This window comes from Hypomesus nipponensis, chromosome 23, assembly GCF_054491055.1.
Source record: "Hypomesus nipponensis isolate SF chromosome 23, ASM5449105v1, whole genome shotgun sequence".
NCBI classification, from domain to species: domain Eukaryota; kingdom Metazoa; phylum Chordata; class Actinopteri; order Osmeriformes; family Osmeridae; genus Hypomesus; species Hypomesus nipponensis.
This window is the reverse complement of record NC_140383.1, coordinates 10,774,381-10,783,686: the sequence shown is the minus strand read 5'-3', so window position 1 is coordinate 10,783,686 and position 9,306 is coordinate 10,774,381. Positions and strand designations below refer to the sequence as shown.

The 9,306-nt window shown below is 44.9% G+C and overlaps 1 long non-coding RNA gene across 1 annotated transcript; it reads right to left on the bottom strand.

The window, feature by feature from the left end:
* Window positions 1–320: 320 nt before the first annotated feature.
* LOC146234188 (uncharacterized) lies at window positions 321–2,001 on the bottom strand. The gene is made up of 2 exons (XR_014741762.1): window positions 1,619–2,001; window positions 321–786 (listed from the first exon to the last, which is right to left on the bottom strand). It is a non-coding gene; the product is annotated as an uncharacterized LOC146234188 (long non-coding RNA).
* Between the last annotated feature and the right edge of the window lie 7,305 nt (window positions 2,002–9,306).

The following is a 9,306-nucleotide window of genomic DNA, read 5'->3' as shown; positions in this document are numbered from 1 at the left end:
ACCTGGAATATTCCAAATGGCAGCCTTTGAACCTGCCGCACTCTCTCTGTTTATGTCTGGTATTTATCTCCAACCCGGCTTTTTTCATCTGATCTGTTTGTAGACATTTAGTTTCATCATTGTGGCCTCTCGATTTTTTGTTGTTGCGTAGTAACTGTAATTACTGGTATTGCAGCACATGCTGTGTGACAGGAAGTGGTTCTGATTGGCCTCCCTGCTAAAGGTACACACTGCCTAAAGTAGCCCTGATATTATCATCTCAAAAAGAGGAAGTTTCTCAATCAACAGTTGATGAAAGAGGAACAGAATGTTCTGCCATGAGGGGTTATAATAACTTTAATAATGTCATCACGATCACAGTCAAAACAGCAGAGCGACTTGATTACAACGGTCAATCCCAGAGACACATAAAGCTAATGTTCACAGATGTGGAATGAATGGTTATATGTGTGTATGTGTGTCAATGATAGCATGTTATCATTATAACAGGCTCACCATGCTCCAGGTCCATGACTCCTGTGGTCCTGGCGTCTGTGGGCTTGCCGCCCTGCCGTCCTCCTGTAGCCCAAACATGCTCTCCCCTATCTTGGTGGAGAGCTGCCATCGGAGCAGATGGCTAACCCAGATCTATGTGAGCTGGAGCAGCTGGACGGCTGCAGCTGCCCCTCTGCTCCCCCCCAGAGGATCCACACAGGCCTCGGAGGGCCTGGAGCTCGCCCGCACTATCAACCTCCCGCATGAGCCATTGGAGCAGGCGAAAGGCCAGGCCTTCGTCCCTGGAAACATCTGAGAGGCATGGGAAAAAGGGCAGTAGGTAACAGCCCTCCTACCTGCACCATGAGAGGATTTTGATTGACAGCTAAGGTTTAGAGGTTGTGCAGTGTTTCCGCACAGCAGGGGTGGGGCCACAAGAACTTGGGGGACAGGGAGAGCGGAGAAATGTGGACATGAATGTGACTTGAGACACTAGGGTTGCTTCTAGAACATTCAGCACCTCTATTCTCTCCTCGGAGTGGTGTTTCCCACGTTGTAGTCATGCTTTTATGTATCTATAACTTGTCGCCCTCCTGTGTAACATCCGTTTGAAACAATGGAAGAGGAAATGACATATTTGGAATGTTTGACATGTGACAGTTGTTCTTAGGTAATGGGTGTGTTTCCTGGACTAACCACGTTTGTCTCCGAGAAATACTCTTTCTTAAAAACTGGTTCAACGTCCAGATGCTGACCAATTCCACTGTTGCATGTTTACATTTGAAGAGGAACCCTATATTACCTCAGGTATGCAGTAAGTGCTACAAAACTGGATTGTGAGTCAAGAAATAATCCTAAACATTGCAAGGGGAAACAGTTAATATATAGTAACCATACAGTTGTCTTGCTCAGCCTCACTGATGTGCAATGAATAAGAGATTGAAATGAATCACGCATCTTTGTTTAAAGACAGTTAGGCTGACGCATCTCTATTAAGTACACCTTTACAAATGGGTTTCTTGTAAAAAAAAAAAAAAAAAAAGAAGAAAAAAAAAAAAGAAAAGAAAAGGAGAGATATTTGTGTATAATATCTATACACAGTATACGAGTGTGTAGATATGTATGTTGAGAGAGATGGACTTACCTGATACGGTCCATGAAAAGCTTCTTGCAGACGGAGGTGCCTTCATTGGCATGACATTTGTCCAGTCCCAGTAAGGCTCTTCTCGGGATAAGGGGCCTCTGCCCAGGCTGCACTGGAGGGCTACTCTGCATCCAGGGCCTCCAGAGACCATCCTGATATCTTCCCCCACAATCCTCTGCCCTGGACACAACAAGTTCATGCCGGGACAGCTCAAAGTGGGACACACTCACTCACCCCCACAGTCATCGTTGCCCATCCACACTCACCCATGTGTCCAGTTACCTGAGAAATGTATGTGCGTTCTTTAGCACAGTATCGCACAACACATGCAGATGTACACAGGCTGACAGCAACAGACTCACCTTCCAGGCAAACCAGGCATGTTAGCCCCCCCCAGCCACCCACCCATCCACCCACCCACCCGCCCACCCACCCACCCACCCACCAACCCACCCACACATACACCCACCCACACATACACCCACCCACCCACCCACCCACACACCCACACACACACATCATTCTCTGTCTCTCTATGTCCTGCTTTAACCCTCTCAGAGCACGAGCAACTCAGCAGGAAACAAATGGAGGATGTAGATAACTCGGTTGTCATGGACACATTTCCTCTGGCCTCAGGCTCTGCTGCAACCCTGAGCTGGACCCACGTGATCATGGGGGGTCCTAGGCACCGTCCATTCCCCCCTGACCCAGCCAATAGCAGGCCACGACTCTGCAGTGGTCTAGGAGGCAGGATGTCCTGGAAACGTCTCAGAGGGAAGGGTTAGAAAGGCTGCCATGTTGAACAGAGACACCGCAATAACCGACCACGAGATCACATACAGATTCACTTAAATTTAGCCAATTGCAGTATAGGGATTAGCCTTTTATACAGTGTATCGGGGGCCAATTGTAAAACAGTAGCATTAGTTTTGATGTCTTATATCATAATACAAGTCCTAGCATAGCCTATTGTGCAGGGTGATGTTGCATGTATGGAGGTATAATACAGTAGAAGACGAGGTGCATAGAAAATAATTTATTGGGACATTCTTAAATTTCCGTCGGGATTAATGAAGTACACAATGTAATCGTTATCATCTTATATCAATAGTGCTGCATAGTGTGGGCTATACTGAAGAATAACAGTCAACATAGCAAACATAAGAATCACACATGTTCTGCTGATTAGCTTGGCGGGTGTATTTTGTACATCTAAAGATGGGTTTCCAGCCGTTTTGAGCGTGCAATAAAAAAAACAATGGATGACAGTAGGTGTCGCCCTTGCAATGAATGACAGACGTGTTGTGTGGCGTTCGCACGCCCACACACAAACTCACACACACGCGCAGACACGCACTCACGCACACGCAAACACCAACACACTGAACCGGTCTGTAGCCCATCAAAGCGGTTCCTAAATGCTAAGGTGTATTCCAAGTGTGTTAGTCACTCGTTTGACTCATCTTATATGCGTTCCATTCGAGATTGTTTTTTTCTCCTATATCCCGTTGACTCACACATGCATAAACAGAAAAACTCACATGTGAGCGATTTTCGTGGATGAAAAGGATGTACAGCAGGGAAAATACATTTTCTTTAGATTGTGTGGGCCAGTTTTTAAACCAAACAAGTGAACATCCCTGTCATTAGTGGAAGTGGTGGGCTGGAGAAGAATGTGACTGACTGGAGATCATTTGTCTCTATGTCTCCTTACTGAGGAATACGCAAAATTGGTACATATGACAGAGTTTTCCATGACTTGAATGTTAGCCTATAGGGTAGTTTTGGTAGGCAGAGCAGCTATGAGCCAAACCCTAATATTTATCTCTGGCAACTTGCCTAATCCAACAATCCCCACGCTCGTTCGATCCATTTAATTTCAACGGTAGCCTATAAACAGTCCCGCTATCTCTGCAGTGGAGTATATGCGTAATAAACTGTTGTTTTGTGTGTATCAGTAATTATTCTAATGATAGAATGTATGTTACTTCTATGTTACTTATTATGTTAATTATCTCATTATTCATTATTTCATTTCGATATTTCTATTTTGACGGTAGTTAATAGGCCTACATCCGGCGTATAGCCTACATATGGTGGGAGTTAAGAACGTAACAGGAGCTTAATAACTTCCTCTGTGTTCTGACTATCCCAGCAGTCAGAGCCTGCCTCTCCCTGTGCCGCACCGCTCCAAAGGCACGGAATTGGCACCCCTATGCGCCCCCGTGAGTCACCGGGTGCTCATCGCAGCCTTTGCGGTTGCGGTCGCGTGTCCCTCCCGGGTCGCGAGGAAGCGTCGGAGTTTATTCAAGAGGAGTGAGTAAACGCTCTCGCCACACTGAAACGCTCGCACATGGTAGGGGAAGGCTTGATATGTTGGACATAAACAATAGTGCAGAGTGAATCAATGCAAATGGGGAATAGAAAGAACAGCAGACAGTAAATTATAGCTTACACTAAATGATCCTTGAACACACAAAGGCTGCACAAATTGCACCGAATAACTAGGCGTTTATATTTTGGGGGGAAAGTAACTAACGGCTGTTCAAATGTCCAATGTTCATAGGTTTAAAAATTCCCTTTCGAGTGGGTAGTAGTGGCAATATAAGATAAATCCATTAGACACACCATTTCTCCTCAGCAGTTGTCTGAACACAACTGTCAGTTGACCCTGTGGTCAGAAACAAGGTCAACATGTATCTAAAGTCCCCTGGATTCCATTCAGGTTAGCTGTTTTAGAGCTGTGACTCACAGGAGGTCTGGGGTTGTATCTTGACTTTTAACATTTTTTACATGCATAGTCACCTGAAAGGACATTCAAACCATTTCCACTACCAAATTCCACCAAAATCTGAGAAACAACCACAGCTCATACCTATCAACAATGAATTATTTCTTACTTCCCTTATAAATAAAACAGCCTTGGATACTCAATATGGCAATGCAACACAGCCATAATAAAGACTGAACTATGAGTATTTTTAATTAAATGATTCCACTTGTCTTTACTGACGAACAAGTGACTAGCCAGAGGACATTGTGGATGCTGGGACATGCAGCTTGCAGGGAGGGAAGCTGTCCACATGGGGACAGTGTCCACAGGCAAGTGTTATTGGGGTTCAGCATGAGATGAACAATAACGTCTCACCTTCTGAGAGGAACAGATAGTGAGTGCTGGAATACAGTTGAGGGGCTTCCCCAGTTCAGTTTGTTTTCATGAATCATCATGTTCAGAGGTCAGTGTGGAGGAGGGCCCTGTCTTCCTGTGGGTGGGGCCTACCAATTCCCTTTTATTGTAGAAACTGTGCACCTGTCATCTACTGAATGACATGGCTGCTCAGAGATTAAGTGAGATTATTAATCCAGTGTGGTTACGATCAGGGTTTGTCACCTTCAGGCTCCATGGCATAGTAAAGAATCATACACAGCTATGTAGGTGAAGGGTCATGTCTGCCTCTGGTACTATGCGGTAAAATGGGAACTACAACTCAAGAACTGATCCACTGTCATGATCTTTCCATAAAAAAAGATGATTGATTGCAAAACAGATGTAGACTAACCACCCAATCTCTCAATCTGCCGTGTGACTAACGGTGCATGGCAGATGTTCTGCTTCTGCAGGCTACCTGGATAACTGGGGGAACTCCACCACCAGATCGGGATGGTGGGTGTGTGTGTGTTTTGTGTGTGTGTTTCGTATGTGTTTATCTGGACCTACCTGTTTTTTCTCTTTTCCCCCTCCCCCCTCTGTCTTTGGCCGTGTCAAGATTGTGCCGAGTACACTCCTCTCCCGTGTCCCAGCTTGAGGGCTCCATCTCTGGGTACTATTCTCTGAGGAGAGACCCAGGGGTGTAAAGCGTTACCGTTGCAGCAAGGTTTCCTTTTCAAAGGAGGGATTCATCTGTCCATCCCGAACGGAGGGAGGGGAAGTGATTGTGATTCATTAGGCGAGTGATGAGAGGGAACTGAGGGGAATTTGGATGGTGTGAGTCGCCTGTAAAAACACACCACAGCATTGGTTACACTGAAGGACAGCCTGGTGGCCATTCGTCTGTTAGAACTCCTGGGGGGAGACAAAAAACGACGGTGCTTTTTGACCACAGAAACACAAACAACCTGGACACTAACCCTGACCTCAACCTAAACCGTGTGTGTGTGTGTGTGTTTGTGGGGCAAGAGGTATGGGTGTATGCCGAAGGGGTATGTGTGTTCTGTGTCTACTGTCTTTGTGTGTGTGTGTAAGGGGTATATGTGTGTGTGTGTGTGTGTGATGGGGGGCATATGTGTGTGTGTGTGTGTGTGGAGGGGGTGGGCTGGGTGGGGGGGGTTATGTGTGCACTGTGTGTGTGTGTGTTTGTCAGTCTGCATGGAGCCTCGCAAGGACATGTTGTTTAGAGTGACCACCACCTCTGTGCTGTGACAGTGGGGAGTGACGCAGGTATTGTGCAAGACTTTCCTCGCTTATGGCTGAATGACATCATCAGATCCTCTCAGCGCTCATGATTTCCCAGTTCCCCTGATGCGCGACACACTCTAACGATCGTACTGTTGTGTGTAAACAGCAAAAACATCCCAGAGTACACACACACACCCATACCCACACACACACTCACACTCGCACACGCCATAGATGCTTGAGATCCTGCTGGTTCAGGTTTGGCACCTGTCACAAGTGACGTCATGTATGACTCAGGTGTGTGTGTATGTGTTTGTGCGTATGTGTGAGCGTGTGTGTGTGCATACTGGCTATGGGTTGTTTGCATAATCAGCACAGTAGCCCACCTTGGTCACAAGGTAAACTTTCCACTGCACTCAGAGAAAAAGACGTCCGCTTTACACTCGAGTAGTCAGGGAATGGCCTACATTACAGCTCTTAGCATGGAGATAATGAGACCGACAGACAGACAGACAGACAGACAGACAGACAGACAGACAGGTAGGCAGGCAGGCAGGCAGGCAGGCAGGCAGGCAGGCAGGCAGGCAGGCAGGCAGGCAGGCTGGCAGGCTGGTAGGTAGGTAGGTAGGTAGACAAGTAGGCAGAGACATATTACAGTACTCTATATCTGCGAGAGAGGTACTTAATACTGAATTGATTTGTGTAAAGAGTTTGAAGCAATTCTAGAATGTGCTTGAGACCATTGTGCTGATTTCATGATGCAGACAATGCAGTACAGATAGACAATGGAAACCCCAGAAGTTTCCATGTCCTGGGTGTTGAAGCAGTCTGAGCATGAACCATTTTCTAAAGTAGGAGCTGTAAGGTCTTGTAACACAGAGACCCATCTGTTCAGCCTGTTACTAATGGTCACCAGACCCTGGTCAAGTCACCAGGTCTAAATTTAGACCTGATGAATTAAACTCAGATGACTCATGATGTTAGATGAGTGAAAATGAGTGACTATAGGTCATACTTCACTGGATAGTTGGAGCTGGTGAACTCTTGGAGTTGATCAAACAGACAAACACACATACCCGTGCACACAAACACACACACAGACACAGTACACACACGCACACACAGTACACACTGATGGTCAGTTCTTCAACAAGCCTTTAACTGTTAAAGGAAGGAGGTTGGGAGGGGGAGGGAGGTGTGGAGTTGGTGGAGAAGAGGAAGCACTGTCATATCCAGAAGGAAATGTGACTCAGCGCTCGAACATTCCTGGAGGCTGAATCAGCGACCAGGAAGTGTGGAAGCGTTTTTAGAGGTCTAGCACCAGAAGTGGGAGAACCCCTGTCTGGGGCGGTACAATGATAAAAAGCGTCCCCAATGATTCATGCACATGTAAATACATTCACGGGCACATACACATGCACACCGCTTGGCGAGAGATCTATGTGCAGACAGTCACAAAGACACACATGCAGGCAGGCGTGGACTCACACACGCTTAGACAATGACATGTCAGTCCAGAGACAGATACACAAACATGAGAGATGGAGTAGTTCCTCAGAGCAAGAAAGAAATAGACAGAGAGAGAGAGAGAAAAAAACAAAATAAGCTGTCAGTCAAGAGCTGAGAGGCGGGGCAAGAGAGAAATCTCAGACAGAGGAAATCTTCCTCCCTCTTCTTCAAGGTCTAGAAAATGTCTTCTTCCACCCTTTCCTCATCTCTTTTTCAGTCTTCCCTTAAGAGTCTCGGGTTTCACAGTGTCCGGAATGGGTAGTTAACTGTTTACTTTCCAGTGGCATTCACATTGAAGTGGATCCTAGAAATACTAAAGAATACCATGTGACCCATGCTCAGACAGAGATCCCATTCCGACATACACACACGCACATAGCAAGGAGCAATGTTCTCAGGCCAATCACCATTAGACCACAGTGTCTGTTACAGTTACAGTGTCAATTCAAGTGTCAGTCTTAGTCAGTAGTGTTCAAGAGAGTGTTGGTTATAGTGTCAGGAACAGTTGTTTCTAGGATGGTCACCCAAGTATGAGTTAGTTGCAGGGGTTGATAGCTTTTTGATTTTTTTAAAATACAAAAATAGGATACATTGGGAGCTACAATGGACGAAAAGCTTGATTTGAGTTTGAGAGATGAAAAAAACAATACATCTGATCAACTTAGCTCTTAATTACCATCCATCAATTCAAAATAAATATTGGAACAAATAATATTTTATAGTTCGCCATTTGTTGTACGGTAGACCTTTTTTCAATGTATCGGCCTACATGATTACGAATGAAGAACTTAGAACGAAATTAAACCGATGGCCACTGCGTTTTGTTCTGACAGTTGGGTATTTTTCACTGAAAGAGAAGTGGTCTATCTTAAAATAGCTCTTAATGTTTGCTCAAAAAATGATATGGGAAACTTTTGTCTGGCATCATCAGACTAGTTTGTGCATATTTGGAACATTTCATCAGTTATTTTCAATTTCCAAGGGGTGATTATCAACAGACCTGACCAAAATGCCTCTGGATGCAATTGGGTAGATACACTAATCAGAGAAACGAAACATCATCTTGATTGTTTATGAAAATGCCTTTGCACTTCAATATACAGTCATTGTATGACAGTTATGCTGCCCCATATCAGATAAACGGTTTGGATTGGTCCGACAAGATTCCGGTCCAATGAAAATCTGAATGTGAGGGTGGCCGGACTATGTTCTCCCCTGTAAGGGGTCCCTGGCCCCAAAAAGTTTGAGAACCCCTGCTTTACTTAATAATAGATCCATGGGCTGGATTAATCTGTCAGAGCAAATAAAACATGAGCTTGCAGTTTTGCCTGGTTCCCAGGTTAGAAGAACTTCTCAGTGCAGAGCAAACACACCGGAAACCCAGCTGCATTTTTGTGACTGCAATTATGATTGCATAAGTCGATCCATTCTTTGTTGAAACATCTGCATTATTGTTCCCCTTTCTCTTACAAAAGAACATTTAACCATCACCATTGAATTAACAAGTTTTTTTCATTTCATGTTTACTTCAGTGTGGGATTGCTTCTATTTCTACGCTAGATTGAGCTTGGCTCCATGGCTAGAGTTGGATGAATTTGACTAAATTAATTTGGGGTTTTAAAGCAAAATGTTCTTATAGTCTTATTACCCATTTTCCATATTGAACAAAATGTGCACATTCGCAAAAAAACAAAAAAACATTTTTGGATACTTACCATAAATTGTACTGTATTAACTAATCTTAAATTGTATGGGAGCAACACGTGTGGTCAAGGAGCCACAT